Raw genomic sequence first — 13,883 nt, 5'->3', positions numbered from 1 at the left:
ATGACGAAAGAAAAAAGCAACGCCATTGCTCTCTCTTGGAAAATAGGAGTCTACCTATTCCTCCGGTGTCATTTTCCTGTCTCTTGTATCAACTAAAGACGCCTTTCGTGTTAGAAGTATGCCCTAAATTAACTAATTAAAAAAAAAAGTAAAGCTTCCCGCATGTGCACGAAGCGTAATGGTCAGCGATTGCTGACCATTATGCACGAGCGTAATGGTCAGCGATTGCCGACCATTATGCACGAAGCATGGATGGTCAGCAACCGCTGACCATCATGCCAAGATCGTGCATGAGCGGTTGCTCATGCACGATCGTCCACTATGGACGATCAGCAACCGTTGCTGGTCATTTTTATTACAAAATGAACGAGGGACGAGAGTTAAAAGAGGCTGTTGAAAAACAGAGAAAAGAGTCAGTGTAGTTTTGGTTTTGTTCGAGAGAAACACAAGCGAGAAATCAGTGATGCTTTGCTAAAAATAGAAAGCAAAGTGTGTGCATGTTCTTGTGTCTTTGAGGCGCTAGAAAGAAGAGCGTTATCTCGTTTGGGCTGTGACTATTATACATCAAGAATACGACGGATTCTTTCCACATGATTGCTAGCACGATCGAAGTGGTGGATATTTGAAAATTCTATTTTCGTTCGACGTTCATTGTTGGTGTGTCTGAACTAGAGGTCCGACGCTTATGGGACTCGTATTGTAGAACATCCGAACCGACTTATTTCAAAGCGCGCTTCGAGAGGTATTTCGTTTAACTCCCTTTTTATGTTTAGATTTTTTATTAAAACGCACGAACAACGCCTTAGGAGAATCATGTGTAAAATATATATTTGTTTCCGCTGCATACTTTATGTTAATATTTCTTATACATGATTCATGAAACCCCAACAGTGGTATCAGAGCCAACCTTAGGCGTTTTTCGTGCGTTTAATTGATTTATAGTTCAAATATGTTTTTTGCGTTCTAATGGCCAATTTATTTTTAAGAGAATTGGTTCTCTTGCTCAAATGTGGCCTATAGAAGTTGATTGATTTATGTGATAAATTTAATCAACTAAGCAAAAATTAGAACTAAATCAATTTTGAATCAAAAATCCATAACTTGTTATACTTTGTGTTTATATTCTACAAATGATATGCAGAATTTTATGCATGCTTTTCAGAGCTTTAAATTTTGAATTTATGGCTCGTAAGGAAGGGTGGTGATCATGGAAAAACCCCTAAATGTTGTGATTGTTGTATGGATGAATGTATGATGATTACAGGTATTCTTTTTGGGAATATAATTATTAAATGGAGGCTGCGTCCTTCTTTTTATATTTATTTTTACGAAATGTAATTTAAGTATAGTGTAGTATTTCAATTATTGATGTAAATACTACAAGAGAGGAGGAGCCATTGGAGGAGCCATTAAACCGGTGAGCTCTTCGGGCTGGTCTTTGAAGAGTTCAAAGATTGAAGAAAAAGTGAAGAGCAGGTCCATATTATTAAAATATTAAAATGGCTAAATGGGTCTCTTTGGCTCGAGACCCATTGAACCATAATTCCATGATCACCACATAGGATAGATATTATGTGATATCTATTTATTTATTGTGTTTATGGTATCGTGCATGTTAAACCTGTTAATGTGCAAAGTGAGACCGTTAATAACGACCCAAATCTCCTTACAAAGAATATTAAGTCGAAACGGGTTTCGGACTCGTGGCCTTCCATCGTCGTGGTTTGATCCAATATTATAGTGGTTAACTAACTGGTTATGGATACATAGGGGTTAATTACCATTTATAATATTGGACCACTCCATTATGCATATGATGCTGTGGGGTTGGAGCCAAATGATTTCTAATAACTGTTAGGTGAGGGAATCATTTGTGTTTTCAATACTTGCATGAGACGATGAGCTAGACTTAACTATGATCATGATGCCAATAACTATTAGGTGAGGCTTCCATGGTCTCGAGGCCGAAGTTATGATTGGGACTCGCATATGATGCGTTGAACAAACTGGTTCACTCACTAAGTTCATAGGACACCAATAAATGTTAGGTGAGGTGAACTTTGGGCTAGTGGGACTCCAATCCCCACTAGTAATCTTTACCCAACAAAGATTACCGCTTCCCATCTTAAAGAGTATGGGATTCGAATATAAATTTAGTGGGAGGATCTATTTCATTTAAAGACCAAAATGAAATAGTTATTATGAAAAGTACAATGGCTAACAATTTATTTTCTGCAACAAATATATTATTACTCTGAAAAATGGTGACCACAAACCCACTCGCTTCTATACTTGACAAGAATTGTTTGATTGGACCCAATTTCACATTGACCGGGTGAGGAATTTGAGAATTGTTCTCAATTCAGAAAAATTGGGTATGTGCTTGATGAAAAGATGCCAACCTCTTTTCCTAAGGGTGGGACCCAAGAGGAGCGTGTCACTTATGATAAGTGGCGTGATGATGACTTAAAATTTAGGTCATATATGCTTGCTTCTATGAATAATGAATTACAGAAGAAGTATGAAGCTATGGAAGATGATGGGTCGATCATTTTGCACTTAAAGGAATACTTTGATGAGAATGGTCGAACCTCTAGATATGAGATATCTAAGCCATTGTACCGTATAAGGATGGCTGAAGGATCATCTGTTAATGATCATGCTTTGAAAATGATCTGGCACATTGAAGAATTGGCTAGGCTGAATCTCGTTATGGACAATGAGTTAGCTATGGAATTGATCCTCCAATCTTTACCCGATTCCTTCTCTAGTTTTGTCCAAAACTTCCACATGCATAAGATGGAGAAAACTCTTGCTGAGTTACATAGCATGTTGGTAGTTTATGAGAAGGAAATGCATAACATGAGGCCAAATGTAGTGGCTATGGCTAAGGCTTCTTCTTCAAAGGGTAAGACCGTTTTAAAGAAGAATAAATGGAAGAGGCTTGCCAAACCCGTGCAACCAAAACCCATGATTGATAAAGGGAAATGTCATTACTTGTGGTGTCAAAGGGCACCGGAGGAGGAACGCAAGAGGTACCTCGCGCGCTTGAAGGTCAAGCCCAAGAACCGACCTTATGAAGGTATGATGTCTATGCTTATTGAAACCAATCTTATGGTTAGTACTGAATCCAGCTCATGGGTTCTAGATTCTGCTGCAACTTCACATATTTGTATGTCTTTGCAGAATCTGGAAATAACGCAGGATGCTAAGGCGAAATGAGATTGTCCGACGTTTTCCAATGGAGCAAGAGTTGCTGCATTAGCTATAGGGACTTTTCGTTTATGTTTCCCTTCCGGGACATGTAATGGTTTTAAAGAACTGTTTGCATTATAAAAATGCTGTTAGGAACATCATCTCTGTACCTCGTTTGGGTAAAGAGAATTATGAATTTTCTTTTGCTGATGATGTATGTTCTATTTATCATAATAGAATATGTGTTGGTTCTAGCTTATTAACCAACAATCTTTATACCATTACAATGTCCGGTAATGCGATTACCAATGTCAATAAGCAAAATAGAATTGATATAAATGCCATAACTAATAAACGCCTAGAGACGGTCCAAATAAAAAGTATGTTTGGCATCTCCGATTAGGTCATATTGGAGAAGGCAAAATTAACAAGTTGAGTAATGATGGATACATTGATCCTTCAAATTTTGAGTCATACTCGACTTGTGAGGCATGTCTTCTAGGAAAAATGACCAAAGCGCCTTTTGTGGGACAAAGTGCGCGAGCTGCTGACATATTAGAATTAATACATACAAATGTATGTGGACCAATTAATGAAACTGCTAGAGGTGGTTATAATTACTTCATTACCTTCACCGATGATCAGTCACGATATGGTTATTTATACCTCATGAAGTATAAATCTGAATCCTTTGAAAAGTTCAAGGAATTCAAGGCTGAAGTTGAGAAACAAACAGAAAATGTATTAAGGCTCTTCGATCGATCAAGGAAGTGAATACCTTAGTACTGAATTCTGGACTTTCTTAAAGAGAATGGCATTTTATCACAATGGACACCTCCTAGAACTCCACAACATAATGGTGTATCTGAACGAAGAAATCTTACTTTATTAGATATGGTACGGTCTATGATGAGTTACACCGATTTGCCAATATCCCTTTGGGGATATGCCCTTGAGACTGCTGTATATACTGAATAGAGTGCCGTCCAAATCTGTTCCAACTACGCCCTATGAGATATGGCATAGTAAGAAACTTGATCTTAATCATATTAAGATTTGGGGTTGTCCAGCTTTCGTGAAAAAGCTGAAAATGGAAAAATTGGAGGCAAGATCTGAACAAGGTCGCTTCATTGGATATCCAAAGGAAACTCTTGGATATTATTTCTATTTTCATTCAAACCAAAGAATTTTGGTATGCAAGCACGCTTCTTTTTTGGAGAATCGTTTGTCCAAGAAAGTGGTTTCAAGGAAAATAGTCTTACAAAAAGAAAATAATGAAGTATCAAACAACCGAGTTTAGATACCAATCTCTGATTCAGTGGGAGCTTCTGATACACAACCTCTTAGAAGAAGTGCGAGAACGTCTCGCCCACCTGCTCGTTATAGACACTCGGTTGATCATATCGAACCATTATTCATTGTGAATAATAGTGATCAACTCGGTGATCTTAAAACCTATGAGGAGGCGATGTTGGACATCGATTCTGGTAAATGGCTAGAGGCCATGAAATCTGAAATGGATTCAATGTATTCCAATGAGGTTTGGACCATGACCGACCGCTTTGATGGTATTGTACCAATTGGCTGTAAATGGATCTTCAAGAGGAAGATGAATGTTGAAGGTCAAATTGGAATTTACAAAGCACGGCTGGTGGCGAAATGACATCGTCAAAAAGAAGGAATTGATTATGACGAAACTTTCTCACATGTGGCCATGCTAAAATCCATTCGGATTATGTTGGCTATAGCTGCACACCTTGATTATGAGATATTCCAGATGGATGTCAAAACGGCTTTTCTAAATGGTTTTCTCGATGAGGACATCTATATGGAACAGCCATAGGGTTTTGAATCCAATAGTGAAAAACAGAAGGTGTGTAAGCTAAAGAGATCTATTTATGGACTCAAACAAGCCTCCAGAAGTTGGAACATCCATTTTGATGAGGTAGTCAAATTGTTTGGCTTCATCAAAAATCCGGATGAACCTTGTGTATATAAGAAGATCCGTGGGAGTGCAATTGCATTTCTGGTTTTATATGTCGATGATATACTTTTGATTGGAAATGATGTACCAATGATATCATCGATAAAACTATTCTTGTCACGAAATTCTCCATGAAAGATTTAGGAGAGGCAACCTACATTTTAGGTATCAAGATCTATAGAGATAGATCAAGACGATTGATTGGCCTCTCACAATCTACGTACATAGACAAAGTGTTAACACGGTTTAACATGCAATGTTCGAAGAGAGGATTATTGCCTTTTAGGCAAGGGATCCGTCTTTCTAAGGAGATGTGTCCCAACACTCCTGAAGAAAGAGAGCGGAAGGCAAAGATACCATATGCATCCGCTATTGGAAGCATAATGTATGCTATGCTATGTACTAGACCTGATATTGCGCATGCTGTAAGTATTACCAGCATATATCAGTCGATCGAAGAAGAAACCTTTGGATAGCAATCAAGAATATTCTTAAGTACTTGCGAAGGACTAAAGATTTATTCTTGATATATGGAGAAGGAGAATTTAAAGTTGTAGCTTATACTGATTTCGATTTTCAATCGGATCCTAATGATTATAAGTCTACATCTGGGTTTGTCTTTACATTCAATGGTGGTGTAGTTACTTGGAAAAGTTCCAAACAAAGTATAACTGCTGATTCCACCACTGAGGCAGAGTATGTAGCTGCTTCTGAAGCAGCAAAGGAAGCCACTTGGATGAAGAAATTTGTTTCTGAACTTGGAGTCGTTCCTTCAATTGAGCAACCGATCACATTATTTTGTGACAACAATGGGGCGATAGCTCAAGCTAAGGAACTAAGGTCTCACCAGAAGTCCAAGCATATTGAGAGACGCTTCCATCTCATCAAAGAAATTGTTGGGAGAGGTGATATCGCCTTGCAGAAAATTGCCTCAGCAGAAAACGTGGCAGATCCCTTCACTAAGGCCTTACCTCAGTCTTCTTTTGAAAGACATATTGAAAAAATGGGTTTGAGGTACCAGACAAGTTGGCTTTAGTGCAAGTGAGAAATTGTTAGATGTATGCCCTAAAGTTGCTATGTAATAGTTACATATTAGGGATTTCAGTTGTACTTTCATTATTATTATTTAATTAATGGCAATGACGTATTCATTCATTTGTCCAATTATTTAATATTGATGAATGATTCCATAAGATCAGTTGCAACTAGACCTATTCTTGAGACGTCAAGAATATATGTGACGAGTTCATGGCTAGACTGAATCTTTAAATCGTTCCTAGTCGATGGATTATTGAGTGGATATTAATAATCCTGTTGAGACCGGTGTGTTCTTAACTTCGCCATTAAGTATTGGATACTTAAGGGAATGATGAGTCACATGTCATTGGGTATTATGATGCCTGAGTTAGAACACAGGTGTTTGTATTAGATAAATTCACTGAACGTGACGCATATGGAACGATTAGCGACATGGAAGCTTTTAGCGTGGTCAATGTCTAATTGTTCATGCTTTGGTCTTGTGTAAATAATCCTTAGACCGAGGCACGGTGTTAACTTGTGTATCGAACAACTATGGTTCATGGGTGCACATAATGCCGGGTCGTCGATCCGTCTTTATACTTGATGGTCATAGTTTGTTCATATACGAAGTTACACGTGTGCATAAAAAATGGAATCTGTCTCCTTGTTATATGCAAGGTATGATAATGATGTCCTATGCGATCTAATTGTGACACTGCATTGAAATCCTCGGATGGGGTTGTAACCGAGAATAAATTGTTTATATCTCGAATAAAATGCATGTCAATTAGATTTGTGCATATGATCGAATTAATGACTCGACAAATATTCCATGGTCTTTGTTTGATCGGGACATGGTAAGACAGAGGGATTGAATTACACTGTAGCCAAAGCTGATAGGTTCATTATGTTCTTAAAGTATTCACACTATCTGGGTAGCCATAACATATTGCTAGATATCAATCGTGGCTTGTAGGACCTAAAAAATTAATCGGGACAATTAATTCTTTTGGAAGTACTAATGTGTTAGTACAAATCTTACTACCAGCTTAGTGATGAACCTAGGGATGTCACACACCATAAACAATTAGGATGACGTGGAACAAGAGAGAAATATTATTGCAAATGTGTTTGCAATTACTGAAATCGAATTGAGTTGATTTGAAATTAAATTAAATGAGATTTAATTTAATTTGTATTATAGTCACAAGCCTACTTGCATATGATGCACGCATGCCCAAAGTGGATATATGTTAACATACCAAACAAGTTGGCTTTAGTGCAAGTGGGAGATTGTTAGAAGTATGCCCTAAATTAACTAATTAAAAAAAAGTAAAGCTTCATGCATGTGCACGAGCGTAATGGTCAGCGGTTGCTGACCATTATGCTAAGCATGGATGGTCAGCAACCGCTGACCATCATGCCAAGATCGTGCATGAGCGGTTGCTCATGCACGACGTCACTATGGACGATCAGCAACGGTTGCTGATCGTCCATCGATCAGCAACCATTGCTGATCGTCCATCGATCAGCAACCATTGCTGGTCATTTTATTATAAAATGAACGAGGGACAAGAGTTAAAAGAGGCTATTGAAAAACAGAGAAAAGAGTCAGTGTGGTTTTGGTTTTGTTCGAGAGAAACACAAGCGAGAAATCAGTGATGCTTTGCTGAAAATAGAAAGCAAAGTGTGTGCGTGTTCTTGTGTCTTTGAGACGCTAGAAAGAAGAGCGTTATCTCGTTCGGGCTGTGACTATTATACATCAAGAATACGACGGATTCTTTCCACGTAATTGCTAGCACGATCGAAGTGGTGGATATCCGAAAATTCTCTTTTCGTTCAACATTCGTTGTTGGTGTGTCTGAACTAGAGGTCCGACGCTTGTGGGACTCGTACTGTAGAACATCCGAACCGACTTATTTCAAAGCGCGCTTCGAGAGATATTTCGTTTAACTCCCTTTTTATGTTTAGATTTTTGATTAAAATGCATGAACAACGCCTTAGGAGAATCATATGTAAAATATATATTTGTTTCCGCTGCATACTTTATGTTAATATTTCTTATACATGATTCATGAAACCCCAACATTTCGCTCTCAAATAGTATTCCCAATTGTTGACTTGAAGGAATACGTGGTTGTAGAGGTTTCTTGGATCTAGATTCTTCGGTGCAGAGTCATTTAAGAAGACTTTGTAGGTTAGCAAAAAAAAAAAAAAAAAAAACCATCTTTTCTTGGTCTTTGAACGAAACTTGAAGAAACTAAATGATGAAAACGCCCCATATGTTGCTTTGTGAGTTGACTAGGAGAGGCATGAGGATGGCTGCCGCCAACCACTGTGGGCGGCGGAGGCGTGACCACAAATTTCAGGAGCAAAACGTGTTCCCCATAGGACAAAGTTTTGACAATTCAAGGTCAAGTATGTGTTCTTACCTCGTGTCTCACGTAAGATGTGAGCTAAATCTGAAACAGTGGAATAAAATCCGAGTATGTGGTCTTCCTTGTTTGCCGAAAAAGTCCTTCATTTCCTTTTCTTCTAAACGATGCCGTCATTGCGCTTCTAATTTCTTGAAGACCATGACACTCGAAACCTCTCTGACATGTATATGGGTTGACGTATATTCAACGACGATGTTTCCTCCAATCGGGTTTTCAAGAGGACAATTGTACGTACCCAACTTTCTCGCCCACAGCAAAGATTCCAACTGCAGAAACTTACGAAAGATTTGTGCAGCACATTCCCCATCAATATATTTTAGGCACTTTCTGTTTTTTACTATAAATAGGCCATCTAAAGCAAATCAACCTCCCATCAAGACACTTTCTTTTCCCTCCTGTGCTTTGGCTAGATCACCTTGTCCCATTCTTAACAATCTTCGCACTTCTCCTCTCCCTGTGATTAGGACTGGGAAAGAATCGAACACCGATTCCAGCTTCATAATGTCTCGACCTAACCAAATGCAATCATCGAGCATTGCCAAGGAGCAAACTTATCCGGTAAATCCACTGATCTTAGCCTCTTATTTTCAACTTTCATTTTCCTTCCTTAGCTCGTGAGAAAAAAAAAAATATCGCAGACGTAGTGTTTGCCTTCGAGCATTATTTCGTAGGGCATATATGACATCTTTAATGATTATTGGGATGTCTCCTCGTTCAGCGAACACAAAACTGTAGATATATTATATCTAAAGTTTTATGGCAAATAATTACCATTTATACAAAAGAGGAGAATCCACTGATGCATAAACTTTCACATAATCTTTTCGCATAGAATTTCATACATTATGGCAAATAATTACCCAAGTTTGTCCTGATCACCCAGCTCTGTGGACGCCTTGGCCTCTTCTAGATCTGGAAATTCGTGTCTTGCCGTGCTAATTGTGTTGTGTGGATACTGGATAGGGTGTAATACCAATATAGCTAATCCAAACATGACATGTTTATAAACATGTCAAAATGCCTTGATACGAATACAATACGCTTATACATAACTTACATGACTAAAAATGATTATTAAGCGGCCACTGTGTTCTTGTCGATACAAGAACACAATAATATAACTCATTTACAACCGGAAGTACATAGAACTCATTTATACACAAGAATGCATGTCAACACTTTTAGGACATTTCAACGAGTTCCCTGATAATGTGAGTATAATTTCACTTTTCATTATAGCTAAAGTGTACTTTTTAATTTATATACTAAGGGCATGCATGGTAATGTTCTTCTTTCTTTTTTGGTTTTTTTTTGTTCTTTTGAATAGAAAAAAGAATAGAAATTTGTTCGGTAACGTCAATTAATTTTTTTTTATTCTCTGGAATAAAAAAAAAAAGTGGCCGAGAATAGATTTGGAACAGAAACAAAAAGTAGAAAATAAGTAGTTCCTTGTTCTCAGGAACAATTTCTAAAAATAAGTCTTTTTCTTTTTTTCATTTTTTTCTTTTCTTCTTCTTCCTCTTCTAATCGGTCGGTAGAGACTCACCACCCACTGCTGCCACCATTCGCTAGCCGCCGGTTGTTGTTGCCATCACCGGTTAGAGGAGGAGAAGGAAGAGAGGAAAAAAGATAATTCTGAAAAAAAATATTAAAATATTAAAAAGAAATTTTATGGCATAAAAAAAAAATTGTGGGCCGTACCAAACATATTCATGTTCTTTTTCTGTTTCAAGAATAGAAGTTTTATATAGTTACCAAGTGAGATATTTTACTCAGAAATTGTTTTGTGGAATGGAAATAAAAAATTTATTTCTCAAAAGAAATTGTTCCCCTTGATAGAAATTTTACCAGGCACATCATAATATTATGTTTCTATTGTATGAAATATGTTTTTGTTTTAAGTTTTATTATCATTGACATGTGGATTATTTTAAATATTTTTAAGGAAACAAAATTCTTTATGTATGAGTATGAATCATATCTAAGTGTATAGTATAAAAAAAATGACACGCTAACACGTAAATTTAAATATCTCAATTCGTATCTATATGGTTTAAGAGGGAACCATCGTAAGACACAATTTTTGGTTTGCTTTAAACGTATTGACCCATTTATGACATGAACCATTTATGCCAAACCCAAATCTGGTTATAGTAATGTATCATGTGAAATAAATGGGTTGTGTCGACAATCGCCAGTTATATGCCAACACCTCTTTGGATTCTTCATTGACCTATTGGTGATAGAAAGAGGAGAAAAATAAAACCAAAATAGGATAACAAGGAAGCTTATTTACCGAATATACGCAGGGAAACAAGATGTTTTCTTTCAAGGCTCAGTAGAAAGGAATCTGTAATAAAAAAACCAACTTATTAACTCCCAGTTAGACTGGCTTGTAAGGTCATATATCACCTTGTGCATATGAGCATACCAAGCTTTAATAGCATAAAATTAACATCAATAGAAAACCTTAACAATCTCATACTAAATTACTATATATTACTAAGAAAAATTACTGTCTTTGCTCTTTTGAACTTTTGCTCATTTAATATTGTTTGCTTCATTACAATAATTTTTTGTTAAATTACATGAGAAAGAATATCACCAATTTAGTTCATTCTTGCTTTTTCCTTTTTTTTTCATTATAATATCGACCTCACTTGTAACTCTGGATTTCCATGATGTAGGATGATTCCAGGATCAAACATGATGAAAAAACAAAGAGCCTTATAGATTTTCTGAATAAAGTGGTGAATGAGCCCGTAGAAAGTTTGATCATTGTCGACATGATTCAGCGACTAGGAGTCAAATCCCTATTCCGAGAACAGATTAAAGCCATTCTAACGTGGCAATACACACATTTTAGCTCTTTGAATCATGGCAAAGATGATGTCTATGAGATCGCTCTCCGGTTTCAACTTTTTAAGGCAAGAAGGTTATCGTGTGCCTGGAGGTTTGTTCCTATGAGTTTCATGTTGATTGCAATAGCGAAATACAGTGTTGCTATTTATACAAGACAACTTTTTGTTGTTGTTTTGTCCAGTTACGTGGAAGCCCTAAAATTTCCAATATTTTGTTAAGGATGAAAATGGACAAGAATATAAGCTGATTTTTTTAAAAATATTTTGCTGATTTAAGAATTGGAAATGTTTAATTGTGATGAACTCTCCAATGGATATCCATCAATGCATGTTACATCGTGGACTTATGCCAGATATTAAGCAATGCATTAGTGTTCTGGAGTTTTGTTCAAAATGGAAAGTAAGAACTAATTATTCATATTACAAAGACCGAATTGAAAAAACCTAGATATATGCCCATTTCCTTCACTTGTTCTCTTTTTTAGTTTCTCTACATTACAAAATTAAAAATTTACATGAGATGAAATAGTTTTAACCAATTTAGGATTTTTTCGAAACCAAAGTATGCACATCATAATTTTGAATGAGTGAAGCGACTTATAAATTAGATATCATACTATGCTTTTTGATGTATTAGAGTCCTTGTGCTTTTTATGCAGATGTGTTTGAATACTTCAATGATAAGGGGAAAGGTTTTGTCATGAAACTAGAGGGAAACATCAAGGGAATGATGGAATTATACGAAGCGTCACAAATGAGCATGGAAGGAGAGGATATACTCGATGAAGCTGGATACTTTAGCAGCAAGTGTCTCGATGCATTGTTGATGTGTGATCTTGATCATGAACAAGCGAGAATTATAGAAAGTACATTGCAATATCCTTATCGCAAGAGCTTCGCAAGATTGCTAGCTCCTCAAAGTTTTGTAAACGATATGCCAGGCGCGAACTCGTGGATGGAAGACTTGCTAGAAGTGGCTAACAGAAAGCGAAGAATTGATCAATATGTGCACTAGAAGGAGATTCACCAAATTAATTAGTGAGTAACTAATTAACTACTTATGCCAGTTTCACCAAAAACTATAAGGAAAATAATGGACTCTATATCTCCATTTTCTCAAATCTCTATGTCATGAGATCAATAGAATTTTCAAATAAATAATTTGTTTCATTTAATGAGTATACTATTATGTACTGTTGCTTTAGTTTTTCCTCATGCATATCCTATATTTCAGGTGGTGGAAAGAGTTGGGATTGGGAGAGAAGATGGAGTTTGCTAGAGACCAGCCACTAAAATGGTACATGTGGTCCATGGCAATTCTCACAGATCCAAGCTTGTCTGAGCTTAGGGTTGAGCTCATTAAACCCATCTCTCTCGTGTACATTATTGACGACATATTTGATGTCCATGGCACGGTTGACGAACTAATTCTCTTTACAGAAGTCATTAAAAGGTATACAATCGAAGATATCCCTTTTTATCCCTCGCACGACGTTAGAAATTTCATTTTCGTTTGATTAATCTCATGAGAATTCTGCGTGAAGAAGAGTCATCCCTAGCTTCTTTGGATCGGTTAGAAACCAAGAGTATATCTCACTTCTTACACAACTAAAGATTTGGAATTGGGGACTTTATTATAATAGTTAACTAGTGTCATTTTAGTTAGATGCAACCCTTTTATCCAATCAGAAGTCATAAATTTTTTCTTTCCTAAGCGTCCATGCAATGTTTTTGTATTTATTATAGTCCTAAAATGTAATCTAACCATTCAACTAAAAGAAACAAAACATACTTAGAAATGCAATATAAAAGAAATGCAATCAATTGATCTAAGAAAGCATTGAAAGAACAAGTAAAAAGTAAAGTGCAATAAAGTAAGCCGATATGAGTCAGACAAAGAATATAACGTTGTCTCATTATTAAGGCCTTGGACAGCAAACCCTGTGAGCTTGACTTTAGAGACCATCCTATCTTAAAATGGGTAATGTGGGTTAACAAAACTTTTAGAGCAAAGTGAAGCCCCAAGTCGGTACTTTGTCATCCTAGGTTGGGTCCCAATCCAGCTTTGTGATATTAGGTATTTACTTGGTCCCCCTCAAGTTCTTCTAGGTTATGAGACTTCTACATTACCCATTCAATTAGTTGAAGTGAATCTTGAATTCAACTAAGCTATGTTCTATGATTTTTTATTCTTTAAAATAATGTTTCTAATCCATTATATATAAGCTAAATCTATTTCATTCTAATAAGCTAAACTAATCCTAAGTGATCTTCAACTAAACTAAGAATCTAAAATCCAATAAATAATGAACACACCAATCATCAAACCATCAAACAAAAGGATGAATTACACTAAAAGTCAAGAAATGGAACCTTTCTAAGTAT

The sequence above is a fragment of the Eucalyptus grandis genome, chromosome 5 (genome assembly GCF_016545825.1).
Source record: "Eucalyptus grandis isolate ANBG69807.140 chromosome 5, ASM1654582v1, whole genome shotgun sequence".
Classification (NCBI taxonomy): Eukaryota; Viridiplantae; Streptophyta; class Magnoliopsida; order Myrtales; family Myrtaceae; genus Eucalyptus; species Eucalyptus grandis.
The sequence above is the reverse complement of the archived record's forward strand: the minus strand, read 5'-3'. Positions refer to the sequence as shown.